Genomic DNA, 13363 nt, shown 5'->3' with positions numbered 1-13363 from the left:
ACCTGGTGCAACAGCTCTCCGAGGTGTGAACGCTCCTTCTTGACTGCAGACTAATGAATCCATTAGGTGTTGGCTTTGGAAATTCAAATTTACAGGGTGATGAATTTGTTGTTTTTCCCCCCAGACTGAAGGTGAGCGAGGGAACGTTACGTCACTTAGCAGAGTGCACCCTGGGAGGTGCGGAAGAAAGAAAGTCAATGCAAATTCTGTCTGTGATCACATGACAGAAGTCACCTGGCAACGCAGCTAATGACAGCCTGGCAGGTTTTAAAATGCGTTTTCTTTGTTTCTCTCAAGCTGCTGCACATTCGCTATATCCTCAAAATGGTTACCAACTCCAAAAATGACTGTTGTCAAATGATCGTTGTTTAATTTTTTTTTAATCAGACTAATCACACTTTTGAATTTAGATTAATCATGATTATACACTTATGATTTTAGACTTAATCGTTATTAATCACACTTTAGAATTCAGATAAATCATGAGTAATCACACTTTAAAATGTAGATAAATCATGACTAATCACACTTTAAAATGTAGTAAAATGTAGATGAATCATGACTAATCATACTTTTGAATGTGGATTAATCACGACTATTCACTTTCTAATTTAGATTAATCATTATTAAAAAATAACACTTTTATTTTAGGCTAATCGTTATCAATCACACTTTAATTTAGATAAGTCATGATTAATCACACTTTTGAATTTGGATTAATCATGATTAATCACGTTTTATTTTAGATTAATACTTAATAAAACTTACTTTAGACTAATCGTTATTAATCACACTTTTGAATTTAGATAAATCCTGATCAATCAAGTTTTAATTTGGATTCATCATTATTAATCCCACTTTTGGATTTAGATTAATCATGATTATTCACTTTTGATTTTAGACTAATCGTTATTAATCTCACTTTAGAATTTAGATAAATCATGACTAATCACACTTTCAAATTTAGATAAATCATGACTAATCACACTTTTGAATGTGGATTAACCACGACTATTCACTTTCTAATTTATATTAATCATTATTAATAACGCTTTTATTTTAGACTGATCATTATCAATCACTTGAATTTAGATAAGTCATGATTAATCACATTTTTGAATTTGGATTAATCATGATTAATCATGTTTTAATTTAGATTAATATTTTTAATAAAACAATTATTTTAGACTAATCGTTATTAATCACACTTTTGAATTCAGATAAATCCTGATTAATCACGTTTTAATTTGGATTAATCATTATTAATCACACTTTTGAATTTAGATTCATTATAATTAATCAAACATTTGAATTCAGATGAATCGGTATTAATAACACTTGATTTTAGACTAATCATTAATAATCACACTTTTGAATTTACTTTAATTGTAACTAATCACAGAGTATTACTCGTTTATATAATTTAGATTAAGGTATTTAAAAAAGATAAAAATACTGACCATATAGCAACTCATGATGCCGCATTTCAGGTAATTATCCAAGCATGTGCAATCAAAATATTTTGTGTGATTAATCTATACATATACATGATTAAAACGATATTTTTCTGATTGATCTTTATAATTAAGTAGTTGTTTTTGATAGTTCTAAATAAAATATACACCAAAGCATATCCAATACATATTAAGTTAAAGTCCCACTGATAGTCACGCACGCACGCACGCACGCACGCACGCACGCGTGCACACGCAAACGCACACACAAAGGTGTGGTGAAATGACTCTCTCCATTTGACCCATCCCCTTGTTCCACCCTCTGGTAGGTGAGGTGAGCAGTGAGCAGCAGCGGTGGCCACGCTCGGGAATCATTTTGGTGATATAACCCCCAATTCCAACCCTAGATGATGAGTGCCAAGCAGGGAGGTAATGGGTCCCATTTTTTTTAAGTCTAGTCGACCGGCAAATGTAGAACAAAAATCATGATACGTCCCCTTTAAGCTAAGTATGATTTTGGGCATATTTTTCTTCCTGTCAATACATTTTCCTTGGAAAGTAAAGATTTTTTTATCTGACTTTAAAAAAAATACAAAAATTTAAAACTACTTATTTACGGGTACAACTATGTTTTTTAGATACTTATTTTTTATTATAATTTGTAAAACTTTTTAAATACAATTACAACTCATACTGACTGGCATACACAAGCTTTGGAGATATCAGTAGAAAAAAACTGCATTTCGTTTAGATAATAATGAGTCATATATTGGAATATGGGATCCATTATTTAAATTAGATTTGAACCTAAAATACAACTTATTTTTTCTTTGTGGAAAATATTGGACACCATGTGTTGTCAAGCTTATGAGATGTGATGCAGGTGTAAGCCACGGACACTTGTTCATTTTTAAATGTTTTTATTTAATTTTTTTATAAATGGCTGTGATGATAATGTCAATGAGGGATTTCTAATCACTGCTATGTTGGAATTTTTATTAATACTGATACTGTTGTTGATATTATTCATTTTTGTTGGACTGCTTTTGGATTGTTTTGTGTCTCATGTTTGTGTGTCCTCACTCCTCAATTGCTCTGTTGATTGATATTCTGAATGTTACTGGGTCGGGTTTGGTTTTGGAATTGGAATAGTATTATTATGGTATTATTGTGTATTATTTTGTTGGACTGATAAATAAAAAATAAAATAAATTAAATTAAAAAATATATATTATAACCTTTCCTAGAAAGTTAACCCCCCCACTAAAACAAATAAATACTACTTTTATCTTAAAAATGCAAATCATCTGACAAAAACACATATTTTTTTCTTCTAAATCAACTATTTTTGTGATTTCTAATCACTGCTATGTTGGAATTCTTATTAATACGGATACTGTTGTTGATATTATTCATTTTTGTAGGACTGCTTTTGGATTGTTTTGTGTCATGTTTGTGTGTCCTTTCAATTGCTCTGTTGATTGCTATTCTGAATGTTGATGGAATGGAATGGTATTATTATGGTATTATTGTGTCTTATTTTGTTGGACTGATAAATAAAAAACTAAATAAATTAAATTTAAAAAATAAAAAAAATTAAAAATACTACAACTTTTCCTAGAAAGTTACCCCCCCCCCCCCACCAACCCCCCCCCGACACCAAAACAAATACTACTTTTATCTTGAAAAATGCAAATCATCTGACAAAAATACATAATTTTTTCATCTAATTCGAATTTTTTTTTTTTTTTTAACTAATCATAAAAAGTACCCGCGACAACAAAGAGGAACAATGTGACGATAACCACAGAACAGGAAACAACTTATGGCGGCTCATCCGTCTCCATCTTGGCTGCTCAGTACAATATTTCCTAAAGTGATTGACATGTATTGACATAATGCAGCATGCTACTATGAGTACAATGTGGATGACAACAAAGCAACAATAAGCTGGCGTGACTATTAGTGTTTGGTCTTCACGTGCAGAGACTCGCCTCACAGACACACACAACGATACTACTTTGCAATTACGCCACACACACACACGTTTAACGGCTCGGCGAGCTCAGCCTTCAGATGAACCCGAGTGAGCGGGCGTGTCACTTGTGTCTCACCACGTTTCCACAGCGCAGGAAACATTTCCCACAGCACAATATGAAGGAAATCCTGACAGCGCAAAAGACACGGGGTCTTCCTCAGAGTGTAAATCTTCAACCCAGACAATGCTGTGGAAAGCCAACTTTAGAGTAGTCCGTGTGCAGCTGGTCTAAATTGCTCATATAGATGTGTTTTGCCTACAGGCCGTTAACATGTCATGGTCTGAGGGTGCACGAGTGCTGCCACTACTGAAGGGAAACATGAATTGTGTTGTTTCAAGCTAGCTTATCTTACTCTGTGTGTATTCAGCCTTGTCCTCCAGTGATAATAATACTTGATTATGATACGTAAGAAAAACAGTTTATTTGCTTTAATTGGAAGTGATAAGATAAGATAATCCTTTAATTATCTCACAACAGGGAAATTGATTAATATGATGTGTTGATGAATACAATATGTTGATATGATGATTAAGTTTGTGGAGTGGCTGCACACTGTGTATGGACAGCTGCTTTTATTGATTGATTTGATTGAAACTTTTATTAGTAGATTGCACAGTACAATTGACCACTAAATGGTAACACCCGAATACGTTTTTCAACTTGTTTAAGTCGGGGTCCACGTTAGTCAATTCATGGTAGTCACCTGTCATCTGAGGGACCTAAATTAAATAAAGTATCAGCCAGACTTTTTCGGCTATTAATCGGCAATGGCTAATCACTTACTTTTTCAAAGAAAAACAATTGGTAGCCAATCGATCGTTCATCCTTATTTTTTTCCTGTTTCGGTGGCTCGACCCCCCCCCCCCCCCAAAAAAAAATAAAGTAAATATTAATATATTTAATTTAATAATATTTTAAAATATAGTTTTTAAATCAAATACTATGGCATGTTTTTTTTTTTATAAATATCCAATCAAATATTCTAGCAATAATTTTCCAGCTGTTTGGTCCAGTGATTTTGTCTCATGTCTCACTCTTACCAGAAGAAATACCAGCAACAAAATATATTATACAATATATTTTTTTAAATATTTGCACATCTTTCAATTATTGATCAAAAAAAAAAAATGGAGTCGCTCGAATAATGGTATGTGTGTCAGGTGATACAAGCCGAGCAGGTGTTTTAATTTTGGGTTTTATCATCAAACCCCTTATTTTGTTTAAAAGGTGACATGTGCCAACTTGTTGGCGGAAGCGAGGTTGCAAAAGTCAGGTAGTGCAACTGTGAGAAATGTCATTGAAAGTCTCAAGATGACATTTTCTAAACATGTATTAGTTTAAATATGGTATACACTTTCATATATATATATATATATATATATATATATATATATATATATATATATATATATATATATATATATATATATATATATATATATATATATATATATATATATATATATATATATATATATATACACACACACACACACGTTAGGTCAGGAAAAAACACAGAGGCTATTTCATCCCTACAAGCCTGTTTCGCAGGTTTCCCAGCTCTTCAGGGGATTTTATTATATTATATATATATTATAAAATCCCCTGAAGAGCAGGGAAACCTGGGAAACAGGCTTGTAGGGATGAAATAGCCTCTGTGTGTTTACCTGACCTAACGTATTACAGTATATTCCGCTCTTCCCCGGTATTGAGCACTGTATAACGGATAAACCACAGAAACCTCTACTATATATATATATATATATATATATATATATATATATATATATATATATATATATATATATATATATATATATATATATATATATATATATATATATATATAATGTTATCGATGGGAAAATTAATTTTTAGACAATATGATTTGCCTGAGCGGCTAGGAGACACAGAGAATACCAAGCAGTAGACAATTGATTAGAAAGGACACATTTTAAAAAATAATAATAAAAAAATATATATATATACTTTTTTTTTTTTAATGTATTTTTTAAAAATTTTTTTACTGAGATAGGCTCCAGCACCCCCCGCGACCCCAAAAGGGACAAGCGGTAGAAAATGGATGGATGGATGGGACTTCCCGCAGGCCGTAGTTTGGGGACCCCTGAAATAAACCATTAAATCATGGAATTATTCATTTGGAAAATATTAAATAATTAATCAAATCATGAAATAATAAAATGAACAATTAATTTATTAAATCATGAAATAATTAAATGTAAAATTATCAGTTAAATGACTAAACAATACATGGTAGTAATTATTGACACATTTAATAAACATTTATTTGATCCCATTTTTTAATTAATGACATATTTAAGTAATATTTAAAGACTTATTTATTTATTAGGGTTTTTTTTTTCAATTTTCTTTTTCTGGTGTGGCTGCACGAGTGCCGCAGACACCAGGGAGGTGCGGTTCACACTAAACAATGACACTTTAGACCCAATTCGGACGTGTTGGCGGTGAGGTGTGCTCGCCTGCGTTGCCAAATAGCGACGCCATCGTCTGTGTGTCTTTCTACCGGACAGTAAATCTACGCTGCACACTGACTACTCTAAAGCGTAGCCACGTTTACTTCCCACAGTGCTGTCCCTTGGGAGGGTATCGTGAAATAGATGAGGACGTGAAAGATGGATGTGTTGTTATCATCAGAGTTGACATTGAATATTTCCAGATAACTATATGAGTTGATATAATGCTCATTTAAATATGAGGAAGGAAGTGAAGACTTGATGATGAAATGATTAGGCAAATAAAAGTAGACTTACATCATCAGCTAATGTGCAAGACCTGCATTAAAGCAAACATAACAATGCTGATTTGCATCATACTGAAAAGTATTTGCAATGTTTTGGTCGCCATTTTTAAGTTGGGGATAGTTCTGCTGCTCCCAGCTAAACCTGTAGACCACATGACCTGGCTCCTCCAGCCTCATTGGCTGACTGCAAGAACGTCAACAGGAAGTAGGTTTGGTGCACGGACTAGTGAGCGAAACACTACTCAACACACTATGGGGACTAATTAATAATTGATTAGTTATTAATAATAACCATTTGCAGACATCAGCATTTTCATAAAGGCCTTGCACCGAGTTTATTTTTCTCAAGCTGCAGCAGAGCTAAAATCTTTTGGTAAACATTCCCGACTCATCTTTATCTGGAAAGTAGTCAACTTCGGTAGCCCCGCTACTTCGGCAGCCCCGCTAATTAACCAGCATCGTGTTTGTGAGTGGAGTTTAGGCAAGAATGTCAACGATGAATTTGTGTTTTTCCCCCAGACTAAATAAAGGTGAGCGAGGGAACGTTACGTCACTTAGCAGAGTGCACCCTGGGAGGTGCGGAGGCTTTGGTAAGGAAGAAAGTCAATGCAAATTGTGTGTGTGATCACATGACAGTGTACTTCCTGCTCGACCCACACTGAAAGTCACTTGGCAACGCAGCTAAAGACAGCTTAGCAGGTTTTAAAGTAGGTTTTCTTTGTTTCTCTCAAGCTGCTGCACATTCGCTAAATCCTCAAACGTGTTACCAACTCCAAATATTATTGTTGTCAAATGATTTTTATTTTTTTACTTTTTTTATTTTTTATAAATCAGACGAATCCCACTTTTGAATGTAGATTAATCATTATTAAACACTTTTATTTTTAGACTAATCGTTATTAATCACGCTTGAATTCAGATAAGTCATGATAAATCCCACGTCTGAACTTGGATTAATCATGATTAATCATGTTTTAATTTAGATTAATCCTTATTAATAACACTTTTCATTTTAGACTAATAGTTATTAATCACACTTTAGAATTTAGATAAATCATGACTAATCAGTTTTGGAATTTGGATTAATCATGACTATTCACTTTTAAATTGAGATTTATCATTTTTAATAACACTTATTTTAGACTAATCGTTATTAATCACACTTTTGAATTGGATAAATCATGATAATCACGTTTAAATTTAGATTTATCCTTATTAATAAGATTTATTTTAGACTAATCGTTATTAATCACGATTGAATTTAGATAAATCATGATTATCACACCTTTGAATTTGGATTAATCATGATTAATCACATTTAAATTTAGATTAATCCTTATTTATTTTAGACTAATCGTTATTAATCACGCTTGAATTTGGATAAATCATGATTATCACACCTTTGAATTTGGATTAACCACATTTAAATTTAGATTAATCCTTATAAGATTTATTTTAGACTAATCGTTATTAATAACACTTTTGTATTTAGATTAATCGTTAACACTTGATTTTAGACTAATCGTCATTAATCACACTTTAGTATTTAGATAAATCATGACTAATCACACTTTTGAATTTGGATTAATCATGACTATGCACTTTTAAGTTTAGATTAATCATTATTAATAACACTTATTTTAGACAAATTGTTATTAATCACACTTTTGAATTTAGATAAATCATGATTAATCCCACTTTTGAACTTGGATTAATCATGATTAATCATGTTTTAATTTAGATTAATCCTTATTAATAACACTTTTCATTTTAGACTAATATTTATTAATCACACTTTATAATTTAGATAAATCATGACTAATCACAGTTTTGAATTTAGATGAATCATGACTATTCACTTTTAAATTTAGATGAATCATTATTAATAACACTTATTTTAGACTAATTGTTAATAAGCACACTTTTGAATTTAGATAAATCATGATAAATCACACCTTTGAATTTAGATGAATTGTAATTAATTACAAATTATTACTTGCTTGGGGACAAGTGATAGATTTAAATTAACTTTTTTAATATATATAAAATCACAGATTATGACTTGCTTGTATAATTGAAGGTATTTATTTTATTTTATTATAAATACTGACCACATAGCAAGCCACGCTCCCTTTGAATTTGGAATAATCATGATTAATCATGTTTAAATTTAGACAAATCCTTATTTATAAGATTTATTTTAGACTAATCGTTATTAATCACACTTTTGTATTTAGATTAATCGTTAAAACTTTTTATTTTAGACTAATCGTCATTAATCACACTTTAGTATTTAGACAAATCATGACTAATCACACTTTTGAATTGGGATTAATCATGACTATTCACTTTTTAATTTAGATTAATCATTATTAATAACACTTATTTTAGACTAACCGTTATTAATCTCACTTTAGAATATAGATAAATCATGACTAATCACCCTTTCAAATTTAGACAAATCATGACTAATCACACTTTTGAATTTGGATTAATCATGACTATTCACTTTTTAATTTAGATTAATCATTATTAATAACACTTATTTTAGACTAACCGTTATTAATCTCACTTTAGAATATAGATAAATCATGACTAATCACACTTTTAAATTTAGATAAATCATGACAAATCACACTTTTGAATTTGGATTAATCATGACTATTAACTTTTTAATTTAGATTAATCATTAATAACACTTATTTTAGACTAATCGTTATTAATCATGCTTGAAATTAGATGAATCATGATTAATCCCACTTTTGAATTTCGATTAATCATGATTAATCACATTTCAATTTAGATGAATCCTTATTAATAACACTTATTTTAGACTAATCGTTATTAATCACACTTTAGAATATAGATCAATCATGACTAATCACACTTTGAAATTCAGATAAATCATGACTAACCACACTTTTGAATTTGGATTCATCACTACTATTCACTTTTTAATTTATATTAATCATTAATTACACTTTTATTTTAGACTAATCGTTATTAATCATGCATGAATTTAGATAAATCATGATTAATCACACTTTTGAATTCGGATTAATCATGATTAATCACATTTCAATTTAGATTAATCCTTATTAGTAACACTTTTATTTTAGACTAATCGTTATTAATCACACTTTTGAATTCAGATAAAATCATGATTAATCACACCTTTGAATTTAGATGAATTGTAATTAATTACAGATTATTACTTACTTGGGGACAAACGATAAATGGATGGATGGATGTATAATTTAGATTTTTTTTTAAATATATTTTTAATATATATATGACTTGCTTGTATAATTGAAGTTATTATTATTGTTGTTGTTTTTTTATAAATACTGACCATATAGCAAGCCATGCCCCCTTTCATGTAACCATCCATGCATGTGCAGTCAGAATAATGTGTGGTATTAATCTATGCATAATAAATGATTAATGCGATATTTTCAGATTAATTGTTCATGACACCTCTACTAAAATATCAAACATATTTTCTTCATATCAGCAACTTTTTGGAGCTCCGAAGAGGTGCGCCATCTTGAGAAAAACGCCAAAAGCTTTTTTTTTTTTCAAATTAATCATAGATTTAATCTGGGGCGATTAAAATTACATCACTTTTTCCCCACTTTAATGCATTTTAGGTTTATGTTTTTTTTTTTTTCTTTGTTGTTCTATTATTTTAGTTTTTATATCCGGTTCTTATTTTTGAACTTCTGATGAATTTTCACAAGAACTTTTTGGACACTGAGTGTTTCCATGGACACTTTAATTGCTGATCCAAATCAGATGCGAGTTTGCATCACTTTCAAACCGGCACAGAGACTTGCACAAGCACAAAGGGGAAACGTCTATTTTAGTAGTTTTGACCAAAGAAAAAAAAAAAAAAAAAAAGAAAGACATCGGATTTCTTGAAAAAGCTGAAGCGAGCAGAAACGAAGTATGCTTAGAGGATAAATAGTGCAGTAAAATGAGTTGACAAGACATGAAGGGACAAACAAAAGACTACATGTCACGTGTAAGCGTGCTAAAAGTTGAATGACGTCAACATAAAATAAAGTCGTATTAAAATAATGGTGTAAAGTTCGGTGTCCTACCTTGTTGTCCACCTTCGCAAAGAATCGTCCTCCGGCTTAATCATCCACAAAGAAGCATCGCCATGGTGGAGAAGAGGAGCTTGCGTTTGTTGCCTCCTTGAGCCCGTCTCTCCGAATCAGAAGCTCCACGGTACGCGCGCTGCTGTTTTGAGAAGACAAGCCCCGCCCCGGCGTGCGTGCCTGTCAACCACGCCCAAACGCACTCCTGCTTGAAAAAACAACAAGTGAAGGAAAACGACATTTTGGAATAATAATTATTAGTATTTATGCATTTCACTTACCTCATGCTGTAAAGTGAGTGAAAATGAGTGCTTACTTCAAGCTATCATTCATTTCATTTAGTTATAATATATAACTAAATTAGATCTAGATAAATGTACAAACATTAAATGCAAAGGTACAATTTTATTATGTAAATCATATACTAAAAAGAAGATTAGTTTAAGATATTTTTTACTATAACTATAGTACATTTAAAAAAATATTTTTGTCACTTTTTGGTATTTGTTATACATTTTTTCATGTTTTTTATTGACAGCAATCACACAGGATGTTAATCAATCTAATAAAACAAAATGGAGCCAGCCAATCCCAGCTTTACAAAATGTACTTTACAAAGCAATTAAGAAGATATTCAATATAATGATAAAAAAAATAAAAAAATGTTGAATTAATTTGGTAATGAGATATGAGGATACATATATATATACAGTGCTTATTTGTATATGATGCATAGGACATAAACAAATGTAAAAAGTATAATTATCCAAAAACTAGGTGTATAAAAAAAAAAGTTTTTTAATGTTTTTCACTTTTTTTTAAAGTTACATTTTTTAAATGTATCATTTTGATATGCTAGAAAATTTTAAAATATATATATATATATATATATATATATATATATATATATATATATATATATATATATATATATATATATATGTGTGTATATATATATATATATGTGTGTATATATATGTATATGTGTGTATATATATGTGTATATATATATATATATATACATATATATGTGTGTGTGCGTTTAAATACGTGTATGTATGTGTGTGTACATATATGTGTATATATATGTATGTATATATATATATGTGTGTGTGTATATATGTATGTGTATATATATATGTGTATATATATATATATATGTGTGTATATAATATATGTATATATGTGTGTATATATATACACACACATACATACGTATACATATGTATATACACGCACACACATATATATATATATACGTATAAATATGTTTATGTATATGTGTGTGTGTGCATATATATGTGTATATATATATATATGTATACATGTGTGTGTATACACACACACATACATACATATATATGTATATATATATACAGTATATATACAAACACACAGATATATATACGTATATACAATTAAACATAACATGATAAAATGTTAATAAAAAATAAAGTAATACTACTTATATGAAAAAAGTATATTTTCTATAGTCAATTATATAGTTTTTCATTATATAATTTTAATATATTGCTATAAAATAAAAATGTACATATATGAATACAGATATGTATATAAAAATACAATATACTGTATGATAACAATAAACATGACTAAATGTTAATACAAATAAAAGTAATACTAATAAGAAAATACACTTTGGTATTTTTCATTATATAGTCATTTTAATATATTAGTAGGGACAAAAATAAAACAAAAACATGTTTGGCATGGTGAATTAACACATTTAATTTATTTAAATAATACATTATATGTAAACATTCAAAAAACAATTGTTAATAATCATCAAGGTATTATTTGGGGAAAAAATTTTTTTTTTTTTAATTTTCGCCACTTTTGGGCATTTGTTTAAATCATATGACGTAAAGAAAACATCACACTAAATGACTGAACTGTTTTTTTTATTGCATGAATTTGTGAAAAGCAGCAGAGATGATACAGTTGACTCGAGGAAACTTTCCCGCCGTTAAGAAAGGTTTCAGTATTCGGACATTCAGATTTTTTTACACGGCTTGACTCCATCGAGACAGTGAATAGTTCCAACTTCAAACCCAATCAAAAAGTGGGATGTTGGTTTGTACCACAAAAACAAGTGCATTTGAACTAATATAAACATGGCGGTGAGTCACGTGGATAAATGGGCTGCATCACTGTTGAAAGAGGATGCTTAATACGGAAATGTGAAGCATTTGCTGGCTGTAGTATGAATAACAGGAGGTTTGAGATGTGCTTTGGTTGGTACAACCCCTCCAGGAAGCCATCAGGTCCTTATAATTTAGGATTTGAAACCAAAGAAGGAGAAAAAAACACAATCAGTGAAATGCAGTTGTCAAGCCCTCAAGATGTGGATTCAATATGGGGTAATGTCGCCACCTGTAGGTCAAATGGTGTACTGCATTGCATTTTTTTTTCTTTTTCTTGAACTTATTAAAACTCCCTTTTAAAGTAGACCAGCCACGTATTTAAAACAAATCCTCACACGACTTGTAACTTGGTCACTGCCAATAAGAACAAAAAAATAATAATTATAAAGTTGGATTCGTTTTTTGTTGTACCTGATTAAGCTTTTGTCCCCCCCCCAGGCATCTTATTATGTAAAGGTATAGCCTCAAAAAGTTTGTCATATGTATATATATATTTATAGCCATACTATCTTCATATAATTAATAAAAAAATAAATACATTTAACAAATACAAATGATTTTCCTCGTTTGCTGGATTTATTATCAAACATCCCATCATTATATTGTTACTTTTTGTCATTATCTCAATAAAAACTCCATTTGTAAAGCCTCCAAACTCCCATCGTGTGGTCTACAAGGAAAGCCTAACAATAATAACAATACACATTTGAGGTTACACGCACAAAGAGAAAAAAACGTAAGTAAAAGATGCTGATGATGATTTGTGTTGGCATGGCAACGAGACCACCCGCGTCCATTGATTTTTTTTTTTTGTTGTGTA

General features: G+C 30.2%; 1 protein-coding gene across 2 annotated transcripts in view; it reads right to left on the bottom strand.

Annotated features, from left to right (window-relative positions):
* adcy7 (adenylate cyclase 7) overlaps positions 1 to 10506 on the bottom strand; it is a 168712-nt gene extending 158206 nt beyond the window's left edge. Inside the window, exons 1-2 of one of the 2 annotated variants that reach the window (XM_062023533.1) lie at positions 10379 to 10489; positions 6286 to 6307 (exon numbers count right to left, since the gene is read on the bottom strand). The gene's annotated coding sequence lies outside the window, so the exon portion shown is untranslated. Of the gene's footprint in view, positions 1 to 6285; positions 6308 to 10378 lie in introns of both variants that reach the window. The other variant, XM_062023525.1, reaches the window with a different exon arrangement.
* Positions 10507 to 13363: the final 2857 nt, after the last annotated feature.

This window comes from Entelurus aequoreus, linkage group LG02, assembly GCF_033978785.1.
Source record: "Entelurus aequoreus isolate RoL-2023_Sb linkage group LG02, RoL_Eaeq_v1.1, whole genome shotgun sequence".
NCBI lineage: Eukaryota > Metazoa > Chordata > Actinopteri > Syngnathiformes > Syngnathidae > Entelurus > Entelurus aequoreus.
Note: the sequence above shows the minus strand (reverse complement) of the source record. Positions and strands in the feature narration are given on the sequence as shown.